The sequence below is a fragment of the Lissotriton helveticus genome, chromosome 2_2 (genome assembly GCF_964261635.1).
Source record: "Lissotriton helveticus chromosome 2_2, aLisHel1.1, whole genome shotgun sequence".
Taxonomy (NCBI): Eukaryota; Metazoa; Chordata; class Amphibia; order Caudata; family Salamandridae; genus Lissotriton; species Lissotriton helveticus.
In genome coordinates, this window is record NC_136060.1 from 252,268,458 (window position 1) to 252,282,260 (window position 13,803).

The following is a 13,803-nucleotide window of genomic DNA, read 5'->3' on the forward strand; positions in this document are numbered from 1 at the left end:
AGTAAAAACTACTTTTTTCAAAATTCATTTTTGGGGTGTTCTGCTTTGGGGCACCCACACAAGTGAGGTATCCTTTTACTCGGGAGAACAAGGGGAACGCAGGGTGGTACGACTTTTTTGCCGGCACGGCGATCCCACGCCAAAAAGTTTGGAAAAGTGCAATTTTTACCTAATTTTAAGGTTTGCAGAGAGTTCTGGGTAGGAAAACATTGGGGGACCCATGCATGCCATACCTCCCTGGACTCCCCCGGGTGTCTAGTTTTCAGAACTGTTTAGGTTTGCTACTTTGCAACGAATACCACCGAGCCCCGGGCCACAAATTCAGATCCCCCCCCCAAAATCAAGGTAGTTTTGCAATAAGGTAATGTAAATTCACCACCGTACGATTTGAACCGTTTCCTGTTTCAGCCACTATGTCTACCCACGCAAGTGAGGTACCGTTTTTTTCGGGAGACCTGGGGGCACGCTGGGTGAGTGGAAATTTGTTGATCCACGCAGATTCCAGAACTTTCCACCACAGAAATGTGAGGAAAATGTGTTTTTTTGGTCAAATATTTATGTTTTCAAGGGATTCTGGGTAACAAAACCTGGGGGTAGGCAGACGAGTCACCCCATCCTGAATTCCCCTGGGTGTCTAGTTTTCAAAAATGTATAGGTTTGCTAGGTTTCCTTAGGTGCTGGCAGAGCTACGGCGCAAAAACAAAAGGTAGTCTTTTTGTCCGAATCGTGCAAAATTTCACTGGGAAATTGAGGTGCGACCATGCTGCGTTTTGCGCTGTTTCATGTCGCAGCCACTATGCCTACCCACGCAAGTGAGGTACCATTTTTTTCGGGAGACCTGGGGGCACGCTGGGTGGGTGGAAATTTGTTGATCCACGCAGATTCCAGAACTTTCCACCACAGAAATGTGAGGAAAATGTGTTTTTTTGGTCACATTTTTATGTTTGTAAGGGATTCTGGGTAACAAAACCTGGGGGTAGGCAGACGAGTCACCCCATCCTGAATTGCCCTGGGTGTCTAGTTTTCAGAAATGTATAGGTTTGCTAGTTTTCCCTAGGTGCTGGCAGAGCTACGGCGCAAAAACAAAAGGTAGTCTTTTTGTCCGAATCGTGCTAAATTTCACTGGGAAATTGAGGTGCGACCATGCTGCGTTTTGCGCTGTTTTATGTCGCAGCCACTATGCCTACCCACGCAAGTGAGGTACCATTTTTTTCGGGAGACCTGGGGGCACGCTGGGTGAGTGGAAATTTGTTGATCCACGCAGATTCCAGAACTTTCCACCACAGAAATGTGAGGAAAATGTGTTTTTTTGGACAAATATTTATGTTTTCAAGGGATTCTGGGTAACAAAACCTGGGGGTAGGCAGACGAGTCACCCCATCCTGAATTGCCCTGGGTGTCTAGTTTTCAAAAATGTATAGGTTTGCTAGGTTTCCTTAGGTGCTGGCAGAGCTACGGCGCAAAAACAAAAGGTAGTCTTTTTGTCCGAATAGTGCAAAATTTCACTGGGAAATTGAGGTGCGACCATGCTGCGTTTTGCGCTCTTTCATGTCGCAGCCACTATGCCTACCCACGCAAGTGAGGTACCATTTTTTTCGGGAGACCTGGGGGCACGCTGGGTGGGTGGAAATTTGTTGATCCACGCAGATTCCAGAACTTTCCACCACAGAAATGTGAGGAAAATGTGTTTTTTTGGTCAAATATTTATGTTTTCAAGGGATTCTGGGTAACAAAACCTGGGGGTAGGCAGACGAGTCACCCCATCCTGAATTGCCCTGGGTGTCTAGTTTTCAAAAATGTATAGGTTTGCTAGGTTTCCTTAGGTGCTGGCAGAGCTACGGCGCAAAAACAAAAGGTAGTCTTTTTGTCCGAATAGTGCAAAATTTCACTGGGAAATTGAGGTGCGACCATGCTGCGTTTTGCGCTGTTTCATGTCGCAGCCACTATGCCTACCCACGCAAGTGAGGTACCATTTTTTTCGGGAGACCTGGGGGCACGCTGGGTGGGTGGAAATTTGTTGATCCACGCAGATTCCAGAACTTTCCACCACAGAAATGTGAGGAAAATGTGTTTTTTTGGTCACATTTTTATGTTTGTAAGGGATTCTGGGTAACAAAACCTGGGGGTAGGCAGACGAGTCACCCCATCCTGAATTGCCCTGGGTGTCTAGTTTTCAGAAATGTATAGGTTTGCTAGTTTTCCCTAGGTGCTGGCAGAGCTACGGCGCAAAAACAAAAGGTAGTCTTTTTGTCAGAATTGTGCAAAATTTCACTGGGAAATTGAGGTGCGACCATGCTGCGTTTTGCGCTGTTTCATGTCGCAGCCACTATGCCTACCCACGCAAGTGAGGTATCATTTTTTTCGGGAGACCTGGGGGCACGCTGGGTGGGTGGAAATTTGTTGATCCACGCAGATTCCAGAACTTTCCACCACAGAAATGTGAGGAAAATGTGTTTTTTTGGTCACATTTTTATGTTTGTAAGGGATTCTGGGTAACAAAACCTGGGGGTAGGCAGACGAGTCACCCCATCCTGAATTGCCCTGGGTGTCTAGTTTTCAGAAATGTATAGGTTTGCTAGTTTTCCCTAGGTGCTGGCAGAGCTACGGCGCAAAAACAAAAGGTAGTCTTTTTGTCAGAATTGTGCAAAATTTCACTGGGAAATTGAGGTGCGACCATGCTGCGTTTTGCGCTGTTTCATGTCGCAGCCACTATGCCTACCCACGCAAGTGAGGTATCATTTTTTTCGGGAGACCTGGGGGCACGCTGGGTGGGTGGAAATTTGTTGATCCACGCAGATTCCAGAACTTTCCACCACAGAAATGTGAGGAAAATGTGTTTTTTTGGTCAAATTTTTATGTTTGTAAGGGATTCTGGGTAACAAAACCTGGGGGTAGGCAGACGAGTCACCCCATCCTGAATTGCCCTGGGTGTCTAGTTTTCAGAAATGTATAGGTTTGCTAGTTTTCCCTAGGTGCTGGCAGAGCTATGGCGTAAAAACAAAAGGTAGTCTTTTTGTCCGAATCGTGCTAAATTTCACTGGGAAATTGAGGTGCGACCATGCTGCGTTTTGCGCGGTTTCATGTCGCAGCCACTATGCCTACCCACGCAAGTGAGGTACCATTTTTTTCGGGAGACCTGGGGGCACGCTGGGTGGGTGGAAATTTGTTGATCCACGCAGATTCCAGAACTTTCCACCACAGAAATGTGAGGAAAATTTGTTTTTTTGGTCAAATTTTTATGTTTGTAAGGGATTCTGGGTAACAAAACCTAGGGGTAGGCAGACGAGTCACCCCATCCTGAATTGCCCTGGGTGTCTAGTTTTCAGAAATGTATAGGTTTGCTAGGTTTCCCTAGGTGCTGGCAGAGCTACGGCGCAAAAACAAAAGGTAGTCTTTTTGTCTGAATCGTGCTAAATTTCACTGGGAAATTGAGGTGCGATCATGCTGCGTTTTGCGCTGTGTCATGTCGCAGCCACTATGCCTACCCACGCAAGTGAGGTACCATTTTTTTCGGGAGACCTGGGGGCACACTGGATGGATGGAAATTTGTTGATCCACGCAGATTCCAGAACTTTCCACCACAGAAATGTGAGGAAAATGTGTTTTTTTGGTCAAATTTTTTTGTTTGAAAGGGATTCTGGGTAACAAAACCTGGGGGTAGGCAGACGAGTCACCCCATCCTGAATTGCCCTGGGTGTCTAGTTTTCAGAAATGTATAGGTTTGCTAGGTTTCCCTAGGTGCTGGCAGAGCTACGGCGTAAAAACAAAAGGTAGTCTTTTTGTCCGAATCGTGCTAAATTTCACTGGGAAATTGAGGTGCGACCATGCTGCGTTTTGCGCTGTTTCATGTCGCAGCCACTATGCCTACCCACGCAAGTGAGGTACCATTTTTTTCGGGAGACCTCGGGGCACACTGGGTGCATGGAAATTTGATGATCCACGCAGATTCCAGAACTTTCCACCACAGAAATGTGAGGAAAATGTGTTTTTTTGGTCAAATTTTTTTGTTTGAAAGGGATTCTGGGTAACAAAACCTGGGGGTAGGCAGACGAGTCACCCCATCCTGAATTTCCCTGGGTGTCTAGTTTTCAGAAATGTATAGGTTTGCTAGGTTTCCCTAGGTGCTGGCAGAGCTACGGCGCAAAAACAAAAGGTAGTCTTTTTGTCCGAATCGTGCAAAATTTCACTGGGAAATTGAGGTGCGACCATGCTGCGTTTTGCGCTGTTTCATGTCGCAGCCACTATGCCTACCCACGCAAGTGAGGTACCATTTTTTTCGGGAGACCTGGGGGCACACTGGGTGGATGGAAATTTGTTGATCCACGCAGATTCCAGAACTTTCCCCCACAGAAATGTGAGGAAAATGTGTTTTTTTGGTCAAATTTCTTTGTTTGAAAGGGATTCTGGGTAACAAAACCTGGGGGTAGGCAGACGAGTCACCCCATCCTGAATTGCCCTGGGTGTCTAGTTTTCAGAAATGTATAGGTTTGCTAGGTTTCCCTAGGTGCTGGCAGAGCTACGGCGCAAAAACAAAAGGTAGTCTTTTTGTCCGAATCGTGCAAAATTTCACTGGGAAATTGAGGTGCGACCATGCTGCGTTTTGCGCTGTTTCATGTCGCAGCCACTATGCCTACCCACGCAAGTGAGGTACCATTTTTTTCGGGAGACCTGGGGGCACACTGGGTGGATGGAAATTTGTTGATCCACGCAGATTCCAGAACTTTCCACCACAGAAATGTGAGGAAAATGTGTTTTTTTGGTTAAATTGTTTTGTTTGAAAGGGATTCTGGGTAACAAAACCTGGGGGTAGGCAGACGAGTCACCCCATCCTGAATTGCCCTGGGTGTCTAGTTTTCAGAAATGTATAGGTTTGCTAGGTTTCCCTAGGTGCTGGCAGAGCTACGGCGCAAAAACAAAAGGTAGTCTTTTTGTCTGAATCGTGCTAAATTTCACTGGGAAATTGAGGTGCGACCATGCTGCGTTTTGCGCTGTTTCATGTCGCAGCCACTATGCCTACCCACGCAAGTGGGGTACCATTTTTTTCGGGAGACCTGGGGGCACGCTGGGTGGGTAGAAATTTGTTGATCCACGCAGATTCCAGAACTTTCCCCCACAGAAATGTGAGGAAAATGTGTTTTTTTGGTCAAATTTTTTTGTTTGAAAGGGATTCTGGGTAACAAAACCTGGGGGTAGGCAGACGAGTCACCCCATCCTGAATTGCCCTGGTTGTCTAGTTTTCAAAAATGTATAGGGTTGCTAGGTTTCCCTAGGTGCTGGCAGAGCTACGGCGCAAAAACAAAAGGTAGTCTTTTTGTCCGAATCGTGCTAAATTTCACTGGGAAATTGAGATGCGACCATGCTGCGTTTTGCGCGGTTTCATGTCGCAGCCACTATGTCTACCCACGCAAGTGAGGTACCATTTTTTTCGGGAGACCTAGGGGCACGCTGGGTGGGTGCAAATTTGTTGATCCACGCAGATTCCAGAACTTTCCACCACAGAAATGTGAGGAAAATGTGTTTTTTTGGTCAAATATTTATGTTTGCAAGGGATTCTGGGTAACAAAACCTGGGGGTAGGCAGACGAGTCACCCCATCCTGAATTGCCCTGGGTGTCTAGTTTTCAAAAATGTATAGGTTTGCTAGGTTTCCCTAGGTGCTGGTTGAGCTACGGCTCAAAAACAAAAGGTAGTCTCTTTGTCCAAAGAGCTTAAGATTTCACTGGGAAATTGAGGAGCGACCACGTTGCATTTTGTGCCGTTTCCCGTGGTAGGCACAAGGCCGACCCACACAAGTGAGGTACCATTTTTTTCGGGAGACCTGGGGGCACGCTGGGTGGGTGGAAATTTGTTGATCCACGTAGATTCCAGAACTTTCCACCACAGAAATGTGAGGAAAATGTGTTTTTTTTTTCAAAATCTGAGCTTTGCAAGGGATTCTGGGTAACAAAACCTGGTGGTAGGCAGTCGAGTCATCCCATCCTGAATTCCCCTGGGTGTCTACTTTTCAAAAATGTATAGGTTTGCTAGGTTTCCCTAGGTGTCGGAAGAACTAGGGTGCAAAAACTACAGGTAGGCACTTTGCCAAAAAAGGGTCAATTTGTAACTGCAAAATTTAGGTGTGACCACGTTGCATTTTGCGCCGTTTCCTGTCGCAGGCACAAGGCCGACCCACACAAGTGAGGTACCGTTTTTATCGGGACACTTGGGGTAATTCAGATTTGTAAATCAACTGTTATTACCAATTGAGCTTTCTTGCATTTCTCCCTTTGAATGAAAGATATTGTGTAGAAAAAAAAACTTTATGAAAAATGACCAATAATTCTCATGCTAGTATGAGTATTCCCAACTTTGAAAATGTGCAATTATATACTGTTTCTGAACTCTATAATTTGTACCCAATTCATACATACATAGGTGTCTTTCATGCAGATTATTCCATGTGTACATTTTCCAAGACAAATTGCACTATACCCAGTAAATGAAAAAATACCATTGCAAGTTGCTGCTCAATTTTTGGATCTGGGTTCGTCGGGTTCTTGGTGAAACTACAAGTCCCATATATCCCCACAACCAGGAAGGTCTAACGGATGTAACGGTATATTGCTTTCCAAGAGCTGTCAAAATTAGAGAAAGTTATAGGTGAAAACGTTGAGACAAAAGGCCGTTGTTTTCAACAAATTTTCAAATATTCCAATATCTAACTGTTAGTTTCTATAACGAACCCTTCATGGATTTAGACAAATGACCCCTTTCTGAATTCAGAATTTTGTCTATTTTTCGGAAATGTAAAGCTTTCCAGGATCCATTATTGCTTTCAAACTCATTTCTACCATTAACTGGAAGGAGGTGGAAAGCTCTAAAAATAGCAAAAATAGGCTATGTCCCAGAAAAATGCCAAAACTGAGTGAAAAATTTCGGTTCTCTGACAAAACACTGTCATTCCCTAAAAGCTGAGAAAATGGAGAATTCAGCCCCACAAACCCTTTTTTGATACCATATTCAGGGAAAAAGCCAGAGGCTTTCATTTGCAGCCCGTTTTTCCCATTTTTCTGAAAAAAACAAAAAAAACACTATATTTTGGTTAATTTCTGGGACCCCTCCAAGGGAATCCACAAACCCTGGGCGCCTTTAGAATCCCCATGATGTTGGAAGAAAAGGACGCAAATTTGGCGCGGATCCCTTATGTGGTCAAAAAGTTACAAGGGCCTAAGCGCGCACTACCCCAAAACACCAAAAAAAGCCTTAGCACAGGAGGGGGAAAAGGCCTAGCAGCGAAGGGGTTAATAAATACACCTAACGGTATCACCCTTTAAAGTCCAAAGCAAAAGCAATAATGAACATACAAGCAATACTAAATAAATAAAATGAGTGGGTTAAACGGAACGAAGCATCAAAAGTGTCAACAAAGGGTATCTTTAACCACTCATCCACACAGATACACAATATCAGAGAGAAAGAGATACTTTAGTGACAAGAAGTAGGAGGGCAGTCAATGATCGATCTAACCTATAATATGCCTCATTAACGCATATTTTGGATTTTCAACCTCATTGACATTTTAAGCATACACTTGCCTATTTGAGCTTTTGCTAAATTAGGGAGGACCGGTGTCGGTTCAATTGGGCAAGCCAGAGGTTCAGGGTTTCCTTGTAAATTAGGTTTACATACAATAATCTCAGTGGAAGTAATTTACAGCGTCAGAGGTTTTCCTGCAAATCTGGCACGGATTGTGTTGGCGATCCATCAATTAAATGGCAAATCATACACAAATGTGCGCAACACACTAGCAACAAAAGTGACTAAAATGACATGCCTGCACTGTGTTGTGTTGCATGAAAGAAAAAGAGTAGAAAAAGGCCGTCATATGGGCACTTCGTACAGAAGGAGGCAAACGGTTTGCCCCCTCTAAGAGCAGGTGTCGCAAAGAAATTTGCTAGGAGTAGCAGGGAGCAAGCTTGAGGTCAGAGCTGCTTCCCCCAAATGATGTCCATGAATATATATATAATATATATAAATACACAAATGTAGTGCTTCTGCTCTCTTTCCAAGCGATTTGCTCACTTTTTCACTGCCTAATGCCACAAGCACTCATTGTTGCATCATAGAGCAAAGGTGTATGCATGAGTCCAGCATAGATTTTGAACTTGAAGGCAGCCCAAAAACATTCAAAATTAGAAAGGTAATGGAGTAAAGCAACATTTAATTTTTTCTTCAAATGTTAGTAGTTTAAGCTTTGCACAAAAAACCATGAATGGTTGCAGGGTAACATCCATGTAACACCCATGGGACCCCCTCTTTTTTTTTAGAATCTGTTTATTGGCATTTTTAACATTCAATACACAGTACACAAATAACAGAAACACCAGGCTAGCAAACAGGACAAGTATACTCCAGTGAAAAGCATCCCCCAAACTCACCGCACCCCCAGCCTAGACAGCCAGCTCCATATCTTGCACTCTTGCATCAGGTCCATGTATCTCTCCAAACCACCATCTACACCCACCAAAACCACCATCTACACCCAACGATGCACAAACCTTAAGTAGCAAAGCCAGTCCCACCGCACTACAATCCTCTACCACAGTCAAGACCCTCCATCCATGCCTAGGCAATCTTCATCTGCACGCCCCCTGAGGTCTCCCCCTCAGGTGGGTGGCAGACCTCAGCCATAGGCCTACTCAGCCCTCCAGGCATGCCAGACCCTCTCAAACGTGCGGGGACAGCCTCTAGTTTTATACACCTTAGAATCCCATTCCTGCAATGTGGGCATCACTGGGCTTCCCCACCTCTTGGCTATGTCCCACTGTGCAACCACCAAAGCCACATTAAGCAGGGTATATCTCTCCAAAGTCTGTTCCCACCACATGCCCAGCACCACCAGCTGGGGCGTTAGCTTTCTCCAGACCTCCACCAACTCAGATGTGACCACACTCTCTCCCAATACCTCTGCACCAATGGGCATTCCCATATTGTGTGGAGCAGATTGCCCCTCTTACCAACCCAACTAGACAGAACTCAGGGTCACATCATCCTAATTTATACAGTCTTTCCCTTGAGAAGTACATCCTGTGCAACAATTGAAGCTGGACCAGACGAAAACCCACCCAAATCGTCCTGTGGGTATCAGCAGCCCTCCCCATGCATCATCCTCCAGCCTACATAAGTCCCTTTCCCATCTATCCCTAAGGAGGCCAAGTCAGGGAGTCAAGCACATTATACTCCAGGTGGGATTCCTCAGGCAAATCTTCGATCATAGAGCCATAGCTCTTAAGAATATGCTGTATCTGCAGGTATCGGAGGCAATGACTACCTGGCATCTCATATTCAGCATGCAGCTTGAGGAAAGAGAACAACCTTCCCTCCTTTCAGACATTCCCCACCACTGAGATGCCCAACAGGTCCCACTTTTTAGCCCTTAATGTTCTGGAGCCCCTTCAATCCCTCCCACAGTGGACTCGCCAGTGTAACTTGGCTTTTCCACCCCATGAGCTTCTCAGCCCTCCTCCAGGTATTAACCACTGTATCCCTCACCCCCCATAGAGGTGCTGAATGTACCCCACCCAGTCCAATGCCCTCCTATCCCCCAAAAGGTAGGGCTCCCTGTGGTCTGAGAAAAGCCAATCATTCACCATCACTAATTTGGCTGTCCAGTATCACAACGGGAGATTGGGCAAGGCATTGTCAGGACTATGAGAAGGGCCCCAGATCCCAAAGCAACCTCCTAGTGATCTCATCTACCAGCCCTACCAACTTATCCAGCACCGCATATGAAGTGTTCTGGAGGACATAAAGAACTTAGGCAGGTATATAATTTTAAACAACGCTGCCCTGCCCAGCGGTGACTGCGGGAGGTTACACCAGTGCTTATGTGCCTCCAAAATTCTCCCCAGATTCCCACGCAAGAACTGCTCCCAGATGTACATGACATAAATGCCCAAGTACTTGAAACCGTCGGGCTCCCAGCGGGCCAGAAAGTATCTCAGCGGGGGAGGGCAAGTGGGGAGCTTTACTCCATCAAGGAATATGTCAGAAACGTAACCCAGTTGATGTGCAGCCCAGTAGACAGGTAGGATCTCTAGAATTTGCCACAAAGACAGCTGCTATGCAAGGAAAACCAGTATGGTGTTCTCATAAAGGGATACAGCATCCTCCTAGGAATCAGTTTGCCAGCACCTCAAGCGCCTCTGCGAACAGCAGTGGGAAGAGCGGGCAGCCCTGCCTAGTGCACCGCCCTATCAAAACGTCCACTGACAGCACAATATTCACCCACACCTGGGCAACCGGGTATTGATGGAGCAGTTTGACCCAACCCAGGAAAGAAGGCCAACCCCATTTTCTCCACACAATCCATAGGTGCAGCCACACCAGAGTGTCAAATGACTTCTCTCCATCCAATGATAGGAGCATCGCAGGTTCCCCAATCCCCCCAGTCCATGCCAGGCAGCCAAACAAGCATCTAAGATTGTTCCACATCACCCTATGTGGTATAAAGCCCGATTGGGCAAATCCACTCCGGTGGGCCCCAAGTCCTCCTCCATCCTAGCAGGGCAGCCTGCAGCAGGCCAACAGCTTCACACCACAGGCCAAGGCAATGCACCATCTTTGGCACGGCAGCTCCATCAACGGCCTCTGGTCTCGGCTCGCTGGCACCGTTTCGGCCACGGACTGTCAGCAGCCTCCAAGTGCACCGCAGCAGGCCCCTTCTATGGCCTCTCTTGGCCACCCACTGTGATCTTGGTGCCTTGGATGCCAACACGGTTTTGACTCTCCCCGGCCCCAGAGAGGTTCCCCAGATGGGAAAGACCGCGCCACCGAATGCTCCAGGGCCTAGATACCCCCTGTCAACTTTGAGGCCCCTAGTCAGCCCCCGGACCGCAGGATAAATGTCGCTGTGGGCTGCTGCCACATGAGCTCTACAAAGATGCAAGCGGCTCCATGCACCTCCAGGCCACGCCCATGGGACGCCTTCTTGATGCAAAGTAACACTGCTTTGCATTACTTTGAAGCAACTTTCCAAAGCAAAACAAATAAACACTTTGCACAACTTTGTATCAATTTTGGTGACTTTGCATCAGCACAAGGTGTTGATAAATCTGCCTCTAATAATGCAACAACATTTCTCTGTGGTTTTCCATAAAATAGCCTTCCATTCCCTTCATTGTAATAGTTGACTCCCTCCATTTGACTGTCTAGCTGTAATAAATGAATATGTTTTACTTTTTTCATGCAACTTTGGTTTTGGCCTTGAGAACTGTTAATGAGTGTACCCCTAACACACTCTTTGAAAACGAAGCTGACTTTAGCCAACACTACAAAAAGGTCAGTCAAGGCTATGTAGCAATCCTTGGTTTTGCATCTGTGGAGATTTACCATCAAGAGTGCAGCAGGAGATCAGCCAATGCATGCATTTTTGTATGCTGGTGCTCTGGACACACCCCATACTTAATCAGATCTGGAACGCCTACTTGAAATCAGGTATTTACCCTGAGGCATGGAAGAATAATTTCCTACTCCCTTTATTATAGTAACCTGAGGCTGACCCTGGGGTTCTCAGTAACTTCAGTCCTATTTCTTTGCTACCAGACCATGATAAGATTTTAGTGAGGACGGTGCACAAGCAATTCGCAAGTTTCATAGAAACCAATGGTCTCCTACATGTTTCCCAGTCGGGCTTCAGAGCTGGTCATACTTCCACAACAAGATCGCGGACATACACAACAGCTTCAACAACCAACCAACGCACACCAAGACCGAACAACCACCCCTCACCACCACCCTCCACGCCTGGACTCCGATCAGCACCGAAGACACCATCCGCACGATGAACTCCATCCACTCCGGATCACCGACCGACCCCTGCCCTCACCACGTCTTCAACAAGGCTGACGCTGTCATCGCACCCCACCTGCGAGACATCATCAACACATCCTTCGACACCGCCACCTTCCCTGAGAGCTGGAAGCACGCCGAACTCAGCGCTCTACTCAAGAAACCCACAGCAGACCCCACCGAACTCAAGAATTACTGCCCCATCTCGCTCCTCCCGTTTCCAGCCAAAGTCATCGAGAAGACCGTCAACAAGCAGATGGCCGCCTTCCTCGAGACGAATGGATCCCTCGACCCCTCGCAGTCCGGCTTCCGAGCCAATCACAGCACCGAGACCGCCCTCATCGCCGCCACCGATGACATTCGAGCCCTGATGGACAACGGAGACACAGCGGCCCTCATCCTCCTAGACCTCTCCGCAGCATTCGACACTGTCTGCCACCGCACCCTAGTACAGCGCCTCAGCAACGTCGGAATCCAGGACAAGGCGCTGGAATGGATCATCTCCTTCCTCGACGGAAGAACACAGAGAGTCCGTCTACCACCGTACAAGTCAGAGGCCACCGAAGTCATCTGCGGCGTCCCTCAAGGATCCTCTCTGAGTCCCACCCTCTTCAACGTCTACATGAGCCCCCTCGCGGCCATCGCACGCCAACACAACCTCAACATAATCTCCTACGCCGACGACACCCAGCTGATCCTCTCCCTGACCAACGACCCCGCCGCCGCCAGAGCCAACCTTCACGAAGGGATGAAAGAGGTAGCCGAGTGGATGACGACCAGCCGCCTGAAGCTGAACTCGGACAAGACGGAGGTCCTCATCCTGGGCTCCTCACCCTCCGCCTGGGACGACTCCTGGTGGCCTCCCGCCCTGGGCACCGCACCCAAACCGACAGACCATGCACGCAACCTGGGCTTCATCCTGGACTCCTCCCTCTCCATGACCAGGCAAGTCAACGCCGTCTCCTCGGCGTGCTTCAACATCCTACGCATGCTACGGAAGATCTTCTGGTGGATCCCCACCGAGACCAGGAAGACCGTCACCCAGGCCCTCGTCACCAGCCGACTGGACTACGGCAACGCCCTCTACGCCGGTACCACCGCCAAGCTCCAGAAGAGACTCCAGCGGATCCAGAACGCCTCAGCCAGACTCATCCTCGACATCCCACGAACCAGCCACATCTCCGGACATCTGAGAGACCTGCACTGGCTCCCCGTCAACAGAAGAATCACCTTCCGCCTCTTCACCCACGCACACAAAGCCCTACACGACCAAGGCCCGAGCTACCTCAACAATCGAGTCAACTTCTACGCTCCCAAACGCCACCTCCGATCAGCCAACCTCGCCCTCGCCGCCGTCCCCCGCATCCGAAGAGCGACTACAGGAGGAAGGTCCTTCTCCTACCTGGCCGCCAAGACCTGGAACTCCCTCCCGACCGACCTGCGCCTGACCCAAGACCACCTCTCCTTCAGGAAGAAGCTGAAGACATGGCTGTTCGAGCAGTAGCGGCACACCCCCCACCCCCAGCGCCTTGAGACCCTACGGGTAGGTAGTGCGCTCTATAAATGTCAGTGATTGATTGATTGAAAGAGCTCTTCTAGAAGTCTCGGAATCTGTACGAGAGTCTGTGGACCTAGGTACTTCTGCCATGCTGGTGCTGCTGGATGTATTGGCAGCTTTTGACACTGTAGCACACCCTATCTTGCCTAGGAGAATAAATAAGGTGGGAGTGTGTGGCATAGCACTGTCCGGGCTATGCTCATTCTTGGAGAATCGCTCCCAACAGGTGTTTTTTTCGCCCTTTTCTCTCATTGCAGAAACCCCTGAGGTGCAGGGAACTGCAGGGCTTGGCACTTAGCCCGTTGCTTTTTAATATCTACCTTGGCCCATTGGCTACATTGATTTAATCTTGAGGTGTGAAAGTGTTCTCCTATGCAGAAGAAACGCAGCTGGTTCTTTCTTTTAAAGGACACTCAG

At 48.0% G+C, this 13,803-nt stretch overlaps 1 protein-coding gene across 1 annotated transcript in view; it reads right to left on the minus strand.

Moving 5' to 3' along the window:
• LOC144821391 (sodium-dependent phosphate transport protein 2B-like) overlaps positions 1–13,803 on the minus strand; it is a 159,324-nt gene that overhangs the window by 29,078 nt on the left and 116,443 nt on the right. The gene's annotated exons all lie outside the window — the stretch shown is intronic.